This window comes from Suricata suricatta, chromosome 9 (genome assembly GCF_006229205.1).
Source record: "Suricata suricatta isolate VVHF042 chromosome 9, meerkat_22Aug2017_6uvM2_HiC, whole genome shotgun sequence".
Lineage (NCBI taxonomy): Eukaryota > Metazoa > Chordata > Mammalia > Carnivora > Herpestidae > Suricata > Suricata suricatta.
Window position 1 is genome coordinate 124,296,678 of NC_043708.1, and position 16,752 is coordinate 124,313,429.

The 16,752-nt window shown below is 42.3% G+C and overlaps 1 long non-coding RNA gene across 2 annotated transcripts in view; it reads left to right on the top strand.

Moving 5' to 3' along the window:
* Positions 1-16,752, top strand: part of LOC115302274 — a 92,194-nt gene that overhangs the window by 44,707 nt on the left and 30,735 nt on the right. The window contains exons 3-4 of one of the 2 annotated variants that reach the window (XR_003913435.1): positions 4,658-4,758; positions 11,353-11,939. This is a non-coding gene — a long non-coding RNA (uncharacterized LOC115302274). Of the gene's footprint in view, positions 1-4,657; positions 4,759-11,352; positions 11,940-16,752 lie in introns of those variants that run through there. The other variant, XR_003913436.1, reaches the window with a different exon arrangement.

Sequence of the window (16,752 nt, forward strand, 5' to 3'; positions counted from 1 at the left end):
TTCTTCTATAGCTTTAAATCCTAAGATGTTAATGATCAGTGTTAAATTTGCTTTCTGGTTTCCCAGGGATGAGGCAGATATAACATGCGCATCAAAGGGATTACTGTTTGTACTTTATATACCAATTTATCTTTTTTGGGGTAGAATGGATTCATTGAGTCTGTCTTAAAAGATTACATTATTTTATTCCTTTACATTGCAAGGGGTGACACCTGATTCCTGGTGACAATGGCACCCAGTCAAGTGGAACCTCCTTGTGTCTGCCACTTCCGCATGTACCATGCATGTAATTGAGACTTTTAGGGCTACAGACAAACGCAGAGCTAGAGTTAATTTAGAAAATATCATGCATAACCTGCCCATTATTTTCCTAACCCCAAACAGGCAGGAAGGATGCAAGCCATGAGCACATTATTCCGGCTGTCAGAAACCAGTAGCCAGGAGGTGCTAGTAATTCACGATTATTGAAGCAACTTAGTGGGGCCTCTGAATAGGTTTACGTGGGGTTTTTTTTTTTAGCTCCTATTTTAAAATTGAACGTCATTTAAACGAACTGTTTAAAGTGATTGTTTTTGTAGTATATCATGAGTATACTGGAAAGTCAAAACAAAAACGCCCACGGAGAGCATAACTGTCAACGCAGTGGACGAGGTTATAAAAAGTGTGCCTGTCATGGCCTTCTTTTAAGTTCTGCAGCTACACTAATGCTATTTTCCCAGTGACTGACTTTAATCAAATTCTCCCATCTCCTTCCGACCTCAGTGCAACCAGCTTCATCACCCAGTCAAAGAGACGAGCATCTAATTAAGATCACATTCATACTTGAAGTTTCTGCCCAGTGGGGAAAGATAATATTGTCACTCAGTGTTTGGGGTGGATAATATTAAATGCTTTCCCCCCATAGGCAATGCGGTTGAATCAGGGCTTCATCTGAATTTGTAGAGACTTTAGCATCTTTGGAAGGGAGACAGCCAGGCATGTTCCCAGAGGGTCAGTGGTAGAGCTATCTGAGTTTTTCAAAATGACTGTTTCTCCTCTGTTCAGATAACATCCTTGCTACTCACAGTGAACTTGAGATATCAGGTTTATGGAAGAGTAATTTACATATGGTAAAATTTGATCTGCTTTGGTGTTCAGTTCTGTGCATTTTGACAAATGTATACAGTTGTGTAACCCTCTAACGGTCTCTCTTGCCCCTTTGTAGTCAATCCCTTTCATTTCTCCCCGGGCCCCTAACTACTGACCTGTTTTTTGTCCTATGGTTTCGACTTTTCCAGAAACCCATATACGGCCTCACACAGTCTGTTGCCTTTTCAATATGGCTGCCTTTACTTAGCATAATGCCATTGGGATTCATCTGTGTTGTTACATAACATTAGCTCGCTCTTTCTTTCTTTCTTTCTTTCTTTCTTTCTTTCTTTCTTTCTTTCTTTTTCTCTCTCTCTCTCTCTCTTTCTTTCTTTCTTTCTTTCTTATTTGTTTATTCTTGGTATTTTATTGAATGACTATACCAAATACCAGTCTTTGTGTGGATATATGTTTTCATTTCTCTATAGTAAATTCCCAGGAGTGAGATTCCTAGGACACATGGGTAGGTGTATATTTCCTTTTATAAGAAAACATGGAGATGTGTTTTCCACAGTAGCTGAACCACTTTGCATTCCTGTCAATATCAGGAGAGTTCCAGTTTCTCCATATACTCACCAACTCTAGGTATCTTCATAAAAAAATAATAGCTAATATATGTGTTATATTATGTCACTGTGGTTTTGATTTGCATTTCGTTCATGATATAGAGCATCTTTTTATATGCTTATTCGCCAAATAGATCTCTTCTTTGGAGTGTCAGTTTGCATATTTTTATTGTCATTTAAAACTTGTTTTTCAGGGTACCTGGGTGGTTCAGTCAGTTAAGGCTCTGAATCTTGATTTCAGGTCAGATCATGATCTGGGGATTTGTGGAGGAGCCCCATGTCTGACTCTGCACTGACTGCACAGAACCTGCTTGGGATTCTCTCTCTTCCTTTTTTTTTTTTTTGTTCCCTCTCCCACTCACATGCATTCTGTCTCTCAAAATAAATAAGCATTAAAAAAAAAAACCTTGTTTGAGTGTCTGGCTTCATCTCAGGTCATGATCTTACAGTTTGTGAGTTCAAGCCCCATGTTGGGCTCTAGGCTGACACTTCAGTGCCTGGAGCCTGCTTCAGATTCTGTGTCTCCCTCTCTCTATGCCTCTCCCCTGCACATACTCTGTGCCACTCTCTCTCAAAAATAAATAAAAGTTAAAAAAAAATTTTTTTTAAACTCTTGTTTTTCCTTTATTTTCCTATTATGGAGTTTTGAAAGGTTTTTATGTATTTTGGATGTGAGTTTCATCAGCTACGTATTTTGCAAATATTTTCTCCCTGTCCATGCCTTGTCTTTCCTATCTTTAGGTTATTTTAATTTTATTGTTTAACTAGTAAAATATGTGCATAGTTCAAAAGGTTTGAGAGAATACATAGTGAAGAATAAGTCTTTCCCATGAATACTAGCGATCCAGTCCCTCTTCCCAGAAACCATTGCTATGGCCAGGTGTTTTCGGAGAGAAGGAAGGGGAGACTGTATTCTCTAGAAAGTATCTTCGGCAATTATAAAAATGTGTACCTGGAGTCTTCTTTTGCCTCAGTACATGGTGGTCTGTTATCCACATTCTTTTGCATCTGGTTCTTTTCACTGACCAGTTCATCTTAGCAGTGGTGCCATATCACTGCCCGCAGAAATGGCTCATTCTTCGCAATGGCTGAAGAGGTTCCCAGTGCGGGTGCATGTGCATGTGCACGTGTATGCAGTCGTTAATATAATTTGCCCCCTATTGGTTTATAATCTTTTGCTGTTATAAACAACGCAGCAGCGAATATGTTAATATAGTAATAGCTGTCATTGGATGTAGCAAATTATTAGGGTGTATGCATTTTTAATTTGGAAGTTACTGTGTCATTTCCATTGTGATGGTTGAACCAGTGTAAACTCCTACTAGCAATACATGAAAATGTCTATTTCTCCACATCCTTTCTTTTTAAAAAAAAATTTAAAATCTTTATTAATTTTTGAGAGACAGAGAGTGAACAGGGGAGGGGCAGAGAGAGAGGGAGACATAGAATCCAAAGTAGGCTCCAGGTTCCGAGCTGTCAATACAGAGCCCAATGCAAGGCTCGAATTCATGGACCTGGACACCACGACCTGAGCCTAAGTCAGTTGTCTAACTGACTGAGCCAGCCAGGTACCCCTGTTTTTTGCTTTTTGATGACATTTTTAAATGTCTTTATTTTATTTTGAGAGACAGAGGCAGAGAGTGAGCAGGGGAAGGGCAGAGCAAGAGGGAGACACCAAATCTGAAGCAGGCTCCAGGCTCTGAGCTGTCAGCACAGAGCCTGACTCGGGGCTAGAACTCACAAACCATGAGATCATGACCTGAGCCGGAGCTGGATGCCTAACTGACTGAGCCACCCAAGCGCCCCTGTTTTGTATCTTAAAGTCCTCATATGAGTGAAGTCATATGATATGTGTTTTTCTCTGTCTCCACTTCCTTTCTAACATAGGTTTAATTTTCTTTTAACTTTTCCCAACCTTTCATTTTTAATTTAACTTCCCCTATTATTAATGAGATCATCAATATTCACTGTAGTTCTTGAATTGTGAGCTATTTCCAGCTCTTGCACATTTCAGATTGAATTTTTACTCTTTTTCTTACTGATTTAGAGTTGTTTGCAGATTGAGGAAATTAGCACTTTGCTTTATGAGTTGAAAAAAAACGCATTACTAGTTATTTCTCAGGTGACTTCATTTATAGTGTTGTACCTTTCAGAGAGTGTCTGTTTTTAAAATTTCAGCATAAGCGTGCGAAGATGATGAATTAAAACGATCACTAAAGATCATTAAAAAGAAGTAGAGTGATCTTAGCACACCGTGTCTCCACATACTGGACAAGTGTCACAAGTAATGTGTTATCAGCACAATAGAACCGGTAAACCCTGCAATCGTGGGTGATTTAGGGTTTCAGCACTTGGGGAGATTCAAGGTCATATATAGAATAATCTACTCTGAGGCCTGCACTTCCTGAATGGGAGAAAACTGGGTTGAGAACACAGTGGCATCCAGCCGGCTCACAAGGGTTGCAGTTGCACACGTTTGGAACCTTTGGTGGTTGGAGAAGCAGCAGCACTGGGCGTGCGTTGACTGAAAACGTTTTGGTAACTCTTGCCTCGGTCTCAGCGAGGCGACAGGCACTGAGGAAGTCACTGCAGGAGGGGCGCGAGCCAGGAAGGCCTGTCCGCTTGGAGCAGCTGGAGGTGATGCGTGCGGACTGAAGCCCAAGGCAGGGAGACCCCAGAGCCAGAGGCTTCAGCATGGAGAGCCCACGTGGACCAGCGGAGGCCTCACGCTGGGAGCATCATGGGCTCTGGTGCCGTGGGGAGGACCAGGGAGGCAGAGAAGCCAGGGCAGGGGTGGGGGGAGGCATCTTTCAAAGAGTGGAGAACCTCAGTCACTGGATGTGGCCATCCTTCTTAGAGCCAGTTTATGGAAAGTAAGCCCCACCTCCTTAGAGGGGGCTACGGGTTGTTTTCATCAGATCTTGTTACCCCAATTTTTTTTGCCTCCCCTCTGGGTGTACCAGATCTTCTTCTACGTGGGACTCAGACTCTGAAGAAGGTTTCCAAAAGCTCTGAGCCCAGGAAGCATGGCCTGTCATCAGCATGTGCCGTGTTGGTTGATGAGGTGAGCCACATGCCCCTGACAACACGGCAGAGCCCTAACATTGCCCCAGTTGCTAGTTCCCTGCCAGCGTTTACTCGGCAAGTGATACAGTGAAGACATCACGCTTTGTGAAACCGAAGGTTACATTTTCCAGAATGGGTCTATGGCCCATAGAGAGGCTTTGCCCAATTTCTTAGAATTAAATTACAATATATACCCAAATGTGGGGAGAAGATCCCTCCTCCTCCCCCTCAAATCATCCTATGGAAAGGAGGGATTTACCCTCTATTCAAATCCTTACAAATCCATTTCTATTACTGGGCAGCTTCTTAACTAGTTTAAACAATAAGTATTGTGTGGGAAAGACACATTAGCTTTAATTGATCTCAATCAATTCAAGTTGGGATGCTTGTAGGGGTCACCTGAAAGACTTATTGAGGGAGAGGGAGGGGGAGAGAATATTAATACAGGAATAGTAATTATCCTTAGGGAAAAAAATTCACTTTTTCAAGTGCCATTAATTGTAAACTAGCTTTTAAAAGAGCCTTTAAAAAAATATTCTGGGGGCGCCTGGGTGGCTCAGTCAGTCAAGCATCTGACTTCAGCTCAGGTCATGATCTCATGGTTTATGGGTTCGATCCCCGCGTCAGGCTCTGTGCTGACAGATCAGAGCCTGGAGCCTGCTTTGAATTTTGTGTCTCCCTCTCTCTGCCCCTACCTCACTCATGCTCTGTCTCAGTCTCTCAAAAATGAAAAACAGGTTCCAGGGTTGCTAGAGAAATGGATAGTGAAGCACGTGGCCAGTTTGAATAAAATTATGTTATGACATATTTAGAGAGGGAAAAAAACCAATCTTTTAAAAATAATATCTTATTCTGTGATATGTGAGATTTAAATTGTCTATGCACAGCTAAATTGTAATTGAAAACATTGCCAGTTTATTGCATGAGTTAATGACATATTAAAATTTTCACATTAGGAAAACGGGGTGTGGTCCCCTTATATTCAGAAATTTTCAGTAAAAAGGAAATGGAGCACGTTTTCCCCACGTGTAACACAGAGTCTATAAGTGAGAATAGACTCAGAAGGAAAAATTCAATTATGTTCATCATCTACAATCAGTGAAATGGAGCAATAAGGCCTCATTCAGAGAGAGAAGGTTTGATGTCAGTGCCTGGAACATAGTAGTCTGTACACGTGAGACACAGAAAATCATTATCCTTTTGCCTCCCGTTGGCTTCGCTTGTATTTTTTAAGTTGGGTAATTCTTTCTATGGTTATAAAAGCAGTTCTGTTGATTTTGTTATTTACAAATCCATTTACTTGCTGAAATTTATTTGTAACCCCAGATCAGCACTTTTAGCATTGCCCTGGGCATGGTGCAGGTGCACAGGGTGGTAAAACACTTGAGCTGCCCAATGCACATGTTCCCAGGTATGGTTGAACATAGCTCTATCTTCTTGTTTCAGCGCCCATACCATAAACAAGCTCCTTTTGAAGTCTATTTGGCCACGTTTTCCACATTTTTGTGCTTTAAAAATGTTTATTTATTTTAAGAGAGAGAGAGAGTACAAGTGGGGAAGTGGCAGAGAGAGGGAGAGACAGAATTCTAAGTAGGCTCCACTCTGTCAGCACAGAGTCCCCAAGGGGGGCTCGAACTCACTGTGAGATGATGACCTGAGCCAAGTTCAAGAGTTGCACACCTAACCGACTACTGAGCTACCCAGGCGCCCCTTTTGTGCTTTTTTGATTTTGCTGTTTAAAATGGTGCCCAGTGCCTGAGTGGCTCAGTCCTTAAGCATCTGACTTCAGCTCAGGTCATGATCTCACGGCTGGTGAGTTTGAGTCCCACATTGGGTGAGCTCAAGCCCTGCTCTGGGTGAGCTGGAGCCACACTTTGGGTAAAATAGGAGCCCCGCTCTGGGTGAACCCCACTTTTCTCTCTCTCCCTCTCTCTCTTTGCCTCTCCTGGGATTCTCTTTCTGCCTCTCTCTCTCCAAAAATAAAATAAAATAAAATTGCTGCCAAATGTAATGCTGAAGGGCTATCTAGGGTTCCTAGGCACCAGAAGCCTGTGATGTGCCTTACAGAGAAAACATGTGTGGTAGATAAGCCTCATTCAGTCATGCGTTAGAGTTGGTGGCGCTGAGTTTAATGTTTGTGAGTCAATAATACATATTAAATAATGTGTCTTTACACACAGTTACGTATTAATTGGTTCACAAAAATGTGGCCAGAGTCTTACAGGAATCAAACCTTTCTTTTCCCTTGGATCAGTGGTTCAGCATCTGCTAATTCAGTGTCCATGGCTACTTTATGGACAATAATTACCACAGATAATGAGACTTGACTATATGTGGAACGTTCTGTTTGGTGACCTGCATTTTGTTTGTCAATATATCATAAACATTTTACCAGGACATTTCATAATCTTAAGGTTATTTTCTAAGACTCAGCTCCTGGGTAATTTACCATCATAAAACTGGAATGAGTGCATATCAACATTTTCCTTCAGGCCAAAGCAATGAGGGAATTAATGGGACAAAACTGCAGCTACCAGGTGCATGAGGTCAGGTAGCTAGGTGTCTCAGAATATGAAATGAAGTTTTCACCTTCCTCCAGATGTTTGACAGGATGCTGACATTAGCTGTATTTGAGACCATATTTTATTTGGCTGCTAAAACAACATCTTTCATTAACTCACTTATAACAGGAAGGAAGGGAAGTAAAGACGTTGGGTAAGTACAAAGTCTACCCACACGAGCATTTCCTAATGAGTATTCTGCAGAAAACAAGTTCCGCAAAGCTTTGGTAGGTGTTACTTGAGGGGTGCACTTTGAATCTGCAATCACCGTGAGACTCAAGTGTAAGGAATGTCTTATCACCCTATTTCTGCAAAATTCATCCGATGTGACTCTGGACCCTCATACACCTGTGAGGTAAGAACCTTAAGCACACTTAGTTTAGAGGAATTCTCCATTTTCCCACCCCAGGCAAAAGCTTCGGAAAATGTAAACAAATTGGAACACTTGGCAAGGGCTCTCTGGTCAGTGTGCACTACATCCCACTGCTGTGCTCAGTTTCCAGGCCAGCATGGCACCCTGTGGTGGTGGCGAGGACAGTGGTTTTCTGTTGCCATTTGGCTCTTGCCTGAGGTTTAACTGCTGAAGCACAAGGCCCCTCCCTGGATGTCCACCATTGTCCCCTTGCTGGGGGCCCGGCCTTCCTTAGGACAGAAACTCCAAACCACAGGCCCCCTCTTGTTTAGAAAATCTCTTTTCCCCAAGACTAGCTGCTTCAGCCCTCTCTCCTCCAAACCTCAGAGCCTCTTCCATGTCTTGGGCCAATTAATATGAGAATATTTGAACTCAATCTTGGTCATGCAGAGCCATCCCCTGCAAAATAGTAAGGGGATGCTCAAGTCAAAAGAAATTGGCCAAAGCAGTGGACTTATGTATCCTGTTGCCTCTCAGAGTCTTGAATATGCTGGATGCCTTCTGGGTCACCAGGAGAATGGAGCTGGGAAATGTCTTAAAGTAGGGAGTCTTTGGGAGGTGGAACGCCTCCTAGGGTTGGTGCTTGGTTGAGTACACTGGGAAACTCAAGGTGATAAATGGCTTCCAAAGGCCCTGAAGTTGGCTGCTGATTAATTTCCTCTTCTTAAGCCCATTTCCTGAGCAGAGGATGAAAACATTTAGTCCACATCCTTTGTATGTCTGGTTGTGAGAAACGGTGTCCTCTGAGGCTTGCTCTGTTGGTCTCCATTTGGGAAGCCTGAAACATCTGGTGGGAGCTCCTGGTCAGGCTTACAAGGAAGTCAGACTCTGGGGACAGGACTAGGGCTTGGTGCTGTGGAGCAGGGAAGATCTGCTGCCTGTGTGATGTTGGCCTTGAACCACAGGGATCTCTGGGACCTCATGGCCTGCCCTTTAGAACTGCTGGGGATTTAGACACTCGCCCTTGTAAGATGGACAGTGCCAGGTAACACTGTGTCCACACAGAGCACTTCCTTGACCAGAGTGGTGCTGCCCTTTGGAGTGAATGTGTGGGGCAGCACTCACAGGCTGGGGCTATGACTTCCATCTAAGAAATGGGAGGTGTTCAGTGGGTTGAGGAAGTCCACAGCTTCACACCTGCCACACCCAAAGCAGGTGGTACATCTTCCAAGAAGACATTTCATTTTTGTTACTTAGAGATCCTAGGTCTCAGGCTGAGCAGAGAAGCCTGATGCCTCATGGATGCTCCCACCAGCCACTGTGGGATAAGTTGCATTCCACCTCAGGTACAGGTTCTGCTGCCCAGAACTGAGGTCTGACCTGTCTTATTTCACCAGTTGAGGTGAGAGTGTGTTGCATCATCCTGAAGGCATTTTGAGGGTCCTCCTGTACAGGGACAATAGAGCTAATGTACAGATGTCCCTTGGTCAAGTGAGTTTGTGTCTTTAAGATGTAGAGAGTGGGGGTGCTTGGGTGACTCAGTCAGTTAAACATCTGACTTCAGCTCAGGTCATGATCTCACAGCTTGTGAGTTCAAGCCCAGCATCAGGCTCTGTGTGACAGCTCAGAGACTGGAGCCTGCTTTGGATTCTGTCTCTGGCTCTCTCTGCCCCTCCCCAGCTCATACACTCTTTCTCTCGCAAATATAAATAAAAAACATTTAAACAATCTTTAAAAAGATGTGGAGTGTAATGCTCTCCTGTTTCCCTCCTGAGAGCCACTCCCCACCCAGCTTCACATTCCACAGCTTTTCCTTCAGGGATTACTTGGCCCCTGGACATGGGAGACCTATATAATTTTGATCATTTGCAGCCCTTGAGTATGCTTGTTACTTACTCTATGCTATGTTGGCCCTAGTCACCCATTTCACTTTGCTTCCAATTATGCTGAATGAAACGGTGGTGTTATAGGTATCATTCTGCATTTGTGTTCTGTAGTTTAGAAGGTGGCTGCTGCATGCTCTACCGACGGGTTATTTTGAAAGATTAAAATCCACTTAAGGAGGTGCCTGGGTGACTCAGTGGCTAATTGTCCAACTCTTGATTTTGGCTCTGGCCGTGATCTTGTAGTTTGTGGGATCAAGCCCCGTGCTGGGCTCTGTGCTGATAGTGAGGAACCTGACTGGGATCCTCTCTCTCCCTCTCTCTCTGCCCCACCCACTCTCTCTATCTCAAAATACGTGAATAAACATTAAAAAAATAAAATCAACTTCAGATGGCCTCATCTTAAAACTGAGCTTAGCATAAATCTGACAGTAAAGTCCAAGAAAACATGCAGTGTGGTGGGAAGTCTAATATCCCACCTCTGCAGATTTTGTCATATCTACATCTTCCCACATATGGTCCAGTCTGGACACTCTTCTCTGTCCAGGCCTGAAACACATTTCCTGGGTATAATATCCACATTCCTCCATTGAACTATTAAATTTTGTCATCTGGTCTATTTTGGGGTCTGACCAGTCTATAAAGAATATGTCTGTGTCAGTGTCCATCAGGGATTCCCCCAGGAAACCGGCAGGAGAGATTCTGGGCTTTTGTGAAAGGTAGACACAATTCCGAACTTGATGCCAAAAATCGGAAGTGTGGGACCTAATCTTGCCACTTCCTGGCTTAATGACTTTGGGCATGTTCCATGACCTTTCCAGGCCTCCATATTTTTCCTCTTTAGGGTGGACATCATAGGTCATTGTGAGGATTAGAAAAGTATCCATGAAAGTGGATGTAGCATAAGACCTGTCCCTGAATGGATGATAACTGCATCTCTATTTACATATACGATATGAGCCTCAATTTTCCAGGTCTGCATTGGGGATCATCATTTCTGCTCAACCAACTCTTTAGAGGTGACATCAGAATCAAACAAAACTCTGTCCCTGGGAGTGCTTTGTAGGAGACTGCCCAGCATCACTCGTGTTCTGTGTGGTATGCAATTTCCAGAATCCCACACAGGTCAGGGGCCTTCAGCCTGACAGGTGTTCCATCACTGTTGCATGAGGGTTAAAGAGAATGCCTCTGCCTTGTGAAGCCGGTCCTTTCCCAATTCCTCTTGGTGGCTGAAAGATTGTTGGCTGTCTGGCCTGGAGGCAGAGAACCTTGTCCAAGGTGAGAACCAACCAAGCTGGGTCATGGCTCCCAGACTCTCCTCTTTGAGTCAAAGAAGAAAGGATGGATCACTTGAGTCAAAGGAAAAATGATGACTCCACATGCAATGCCTCCCCTTTGTTTAGCCTTGGTGTTGTCTATGTGTCTACAGGGGCTTGTTCTCTGTTCTTAGGCACCTGTGATTTTTGGAGAGGGGCAGAGAAGGAGATGGGGTGGAGCCATCAGGGCCCACAGGTCCTGCCTTTGGCAGGCATGCTGTGTGAAGTGAATGCATGTACATACCTTGCTTCCCCCTGGGCCACATCATCCTGGGAGGAGTTTTCTAAGAATGCCACACCTTCCTAGCTATGAATCTTAAGAACATTACTCATTAATCTCTGGTTTCCCTGGTTTCCTATTTGGGCAGCCGTATCTACCCAGTGTGTTTGTAGTTAGAATTAAATCTGAAAATATATGTGGATGAAGTTGAAGGCCGTTTTTGTAAACTTCAAAGTAACAGCCTGCTTAACATCCTGCAGTGTTGTCTTCATCAAGGTCACAAGGAAGAGGCGAAAGGGAATTGGCCCCACCTGTCCATCTGCCTGGGCGAAATCCAGACCTACTTATGGGCCAGGAGAATCAAGTTCTGAGAAGCAGTTCTTGAAAGGAAGCTTCTGACAGCTCACTAATTACCAGGCAGAAAAACAAAAAGTTGCAATGCTGTTCAGGCAAAGACTGGCGCCCAGCATCTGCTGTGTGAGGTGCAGAGGAGCGAGACTTCTGAGCAGCCTGTGGGGTCCAGAGGGGCTCCTCCAGAATGAATGTTCAGGGACTCCTGCACCGGAGTAAATCAACAAACCACGGTGTTGTTAATGTCAGCAAAGTTATTCGTGTACCTTGTGCCTGTATACTTATTCAATCTATAGAGAAAATGAGGGATCCCAGTGCCTGAAAAAAAATGGTTCTGTAATCTATGAAATCAAATCACAGTTGATAGCACAAAGTGACATGAAACAGGAAATATGAGAAATTAAGTTCAGGGTATAGATTTTGTCAGACTAAATTAGAGGTAAGCAATGCCTGCTTTTCTCTTAGGGCTCATGCTCAAAATAAAATGAGTGCTTGCTGGCGTGTGTGGTTTCTTGTCAGTGCACTCTGATGTGTGAGGTACAGCGGGCCACAGGGTGAGCATCAGAATGGAAATAATAATTATTTTTTACAGCAATGTCTTCTCGAGCTTCAAAGAGAGAGGCCTCTCTCCTTGCACATGCAAACATCAATTTGGGAGCTGAGGAAGGTAATTTTCACATGCAAATGCATGTAAGGTGAAATGAGCAGAGGCAATGAACACACTGTTAAAGAAACACAGTCTTCCTTCTCTTCCAGTACAAAGGATCAAAGGGCTGGAGAGAAGCAGTGACTCCTTGAAGGATAGGAGGTACATACCTAGTGAGTTTCTACACTCACATCCCTTGAGCATGTCTCTGTTTCCATGGAGCTTTCCAAGACGTGCTTTATTAAAGTGTTGATGCAAAGTGTTTTATTATTTTATTAGTAGAAAATCAGGGGCATCCACTGTGAAGTGAAATATGTGAGTGCAGAGTCCAGAGCCTACTCTTCTGCGTCCTGAGTGTGTGACCTCATCACAGGATGCTGTCAGGATCAATGCGAGTACACTGTTGAGGTCCCTAGTGAACCCCGGTGGGCCACAAGCCCAGGGGGGAAGTAGTAAATGCCACTTCATTTTCTAAAACATCAGATTTTATGCTAATCCCTCATCCCAGTATCTCGCAGGACCCTCCCTTCCCAAGTCACACCAAGACTCTGGAATCCGTGGATCACACAGAACTGTCTGCCACCAGAGTCTGAGAATGCCTTCTGACCCAGAACCTCTGCCATTCTGAGCCATCCTTGGAACACTGGAAATTTCCCAAGATGCCAGAGCACCCAGATGAACCTCAGTCGCTCTTTCTCTTGCTTGTGCTGGTTGACAGAATGAAAGGAGCTCTTCCATCCCACTCCCCTTCCACACACATACTGTTCTCCCCACCATCACCAGCTTCCGCGAGGAAATCCTCCTTCTACACTTTAATGTGTCTGATTAAGATAGTGCTATTTCCAAATCTCTCCCCTGGATCCATTGGGGGACAAATGCCTGGAGGCCTCACAGGGACAGTCTGCCTTTGCCCTGTCCAGTTCCTCCCTGGGCACTGTGAGCATAGGCTAGTTATCTGCCGGACCACCAGTGGGATGCAAAAGGCAAGAAATTAACACCACACCGTAATGAACACTCCACCTTAACCCGATTCACCTTAATGTGTGTGGAGAGTTAGGGCACACATAATGTGGGTAACTGTCCTTCCGCCATGGCTACCCTTGGACAGGTAGTTAATAAAACATCCCCTGATTTTTTCTTTCTTTCTTTCTTTCTTTCTTTCTTTCTTTCTTTCTTTCTTTCTTTCTTTCTTTCTTTCTTCTTTCTTTCTTTCTTTTTTCTTTCTTTCTTTCTTTCTTCTTAGTCATAGTCATTTGTAGTCAATCATATATTGAAATAATAACTGATTGAACATGGTAAGAATGTTTTTATTGACTCCCAAATTTAAAGAATCACAAAATACTTTTTTAAACAGCTGACCATTTGGAGAAGTGTCTATTCAGGTCTTCTGCCCATTTCTTCACTGGATCATTCATTTATCTTGTATAGAGTTTAGTGAGCTCCTTGTATATTTTGGATACTAGCCCTTTATCTGATATGCCATTTGCCACTATCTTTTCCCATTCTGTCAGAAATGATTCTCAGCATCACTCATCATCAGGGAAATACAAATCAAAACCACACTGAGATATCGCCTCACACTGGTCAGAGTCGCTAAAATAAACAAATCAAGAGAATATAGATGCTGGCAAGGGTGTGGAGAAACAGGCACCCTCCTACACTGTTGGTGGGAATGTAAACTGGTGCAGCCACTCTGGAAAACAGTTTGGAGGCTCCTCAAAAAACTATCAGTAGAACTCCCCTATGACCCAGCAAAGGATTTACCCAAAGGATACAGAAGTGCTGATGCATAGGAGCACATGTACCCCAATGTTCACAGTGGCACTTTCTACAATAGCGAAATCATGGAAAGAGCCTAAATGTCCATCAATTGATGAGTGGATCAAGAAGATGTGGTATATATATACAATGGAGTACTATATGGCAATGAGGAAGAATGAAATATGGCCATTTGTAGCAAAGTGGATGGACTTCGAGGGTGTCATGCTAAGTGAAATAAGTCAGGCAGAGAAGGATAGATACCATATGTTTGCACTCATAGGTCTAACAGGAGAGACCTGGCAGAGGACCATGGGGAGAGGAAGGGGGATAGAGAGCTAGGAAGAGTGAGGGACACAGATCATCGGAGACTATTGAATACTGAAAATGAACCATGGACTGAAGGGGGAGAGGGAGGGAGAGAAGGGAGTGATGGCCATGGTGGGGGGCACTTGTGGGGAGAAGCACTGTGTGTTATATGGAAACCAATTTGGCAATAAACTATTAAGAAATAAATAAACAGCTGACCCTTGTTTTTTACCTCTGACCCTTTTAATTCTGTGATTCTCTGAGTATGTAAGAACAACCGACCCCTACTTGGGCCCTCTGACATTTCTACTTAGCATCTTCAAAAGTTTCAGCACTGCCATTTGGTATGGATGAATGCAGGAAGGGTTTTAAATGTACGTTCCAACAAAGTGTCATGGTAATCTTAGGGAAGGGTTATTGAGAAATACACCCCTGCAACATTTCCCACATCATTTGCTTTGGGTTAGCCTAAAAATAGCCAAGAGGATTTCACTAGAATATTGAAAACTCTGACCACAGCAGAAAGAACAGAAATTGAACGAGAAGATCTCTAATCTCTGGGCAGGGGCAGGAGGAGCTCTTTTATTTTCTGCTTCGTCACCCATGATCACTAAAGCAATTGCCAACTGCCAAACCCTTAGCCTTGGTGAGGAGACACATGGCAAGTTGAAGCTAATTTTCTCTTGTAAACAAATAAACTGTTGTTTATTTATAAACTGGAAATCTCATATCTAATACAGAATGCCCAAGACTTAAAAGAAAAATCACTTGTGATACTAAGAACCAAGAATTTCTCAAGTACAATGGAAAAAAAGTAATCAATAGATGCCAATAACAAGATGACAGAGATATTGGAATTATTTGCCAAAATTTTTTAAGGGGTCATAATTTTAATGCCTCAGCAAAGAAACAGAAACCCTCAACTGGTAAATTGAAGATATAAAGAAGAACCAAATGGAAATTGTAAGGCTGAACAATATAATAATTGAAAAAAAAATCTCATTGCATGGATTCAACAGCAGAACAAGTGATAGAGGCATAAGTGAACTGGAAGATGGAAAATTGAAATTATGCAATCTGAACATAAAAATAAAAAATGATAAAAAAATAAACCATAAACAATTAAAAAAAAACCAGAGCCTCTGGGATCTGTGGGATTATAACAAAAGATCAAACATTTGTGTTATGTGTTAATGGAAATCTAGGAAAGTAAAAGGAAAATAAGGTAGGGCTGAAAAAGTACTGTAAGAAATGTTGCCTAGAACCTACAGATCTAAGAAGCTGGAGAAAATTTTTTTAAAAAGCCCAGAATAGGACAAACCCAAATAAATCTACACTAAGACACATAATTAAACATGTGAAAGCTAAAGGCAAAGAACAATCTTGAAAGCAGCCAAAGAAAAATAACACATTGTCTATAAGGGAAAAACAAGTAGAATGACAGTGGATTTCTCACAAAAACCCTGGAGGCCAGAAGAAAGTGGCACAATATAATGCTGAAAGAGAAGAGTTACCGGCCCATAATCATATAGCTGGCTGAAATATCCTTCAGGAATGAAAAGAAAAATCAGAAGTAAACTAAAATAATCTTTCTTTTTTATGCTTATTTCATTTTGAGAGAGAGAGAGAGAGAGAGAGAGAGAGAGAGAGAGAGAGAGAGACTGAATCCCAAGCAGGCTCAGGTTCTGAGCTGTCAGCACAGAGCCCAAGGCGGGGCTCGAACTCACAGACAGTGAAATCATGACCTCAGCCAAGGTTGGACACTTAACCAACTGAGCCACACAGGTGCCCCTAAGATATTCTTTCACCAGCAGATCCACTCTAAAGGAAAGACTAAAAAAAGTTCTTTACACAGAATGGAAATGATAAAAGAAGGAAACTTGGAATATCAAGGATGAATAAAGAAAACAATAAACAAAAATATAGTAAATACCACAAACTTTCCTTCTTCTCTTGAGTATTCTAAATTAAGTTTGATAGTGGGAACAAAAATTATACACTGTTTGAAATTATTCTAAATTCTTGTAGAAAAAAATAATCAAGGTGATAATGTTATATATGGAGGAGATTAAAAAGACATAAAGGGATGTATGTTTCTATGCTTCCCTGAAACTGATAAAATGACTAATAAGCCATATGTATATAATACTACCACTTAAACAACTATATAAAGAAACACAGTGAAAAAACTGTACAGATACAGTAAAGTGGAATTCTAAAAGAAAGTTGGTTCAAGTAACTCACAGCAATTCAGAGAACAGAAAACATAAAAAAAAAATACTGAGAGAACAAGCAGAAAACAAGAAATTAACTGGTAGATTTAATCAGCCATTACATTAATGATAAGTAGTATAAATACATCAACTAAAAGACAGACTGGCAGAATGAATTAGAAAAGATGGCCTTACTGCATGGTGTTTATAAAAAATTCCCTTTAACTACAATGACATAGGTAGGATAAAAGTAAAAGGATGAGAAAAGATATTTCATGCAAACATTAATCCTCAAAATGAAGAATTAGCCATCAAATAAAGTTGACCCCAAAGAAAAGAAAATTACCAAAAATGGAGGACATTGTAGAATGAGAGATGGGCTT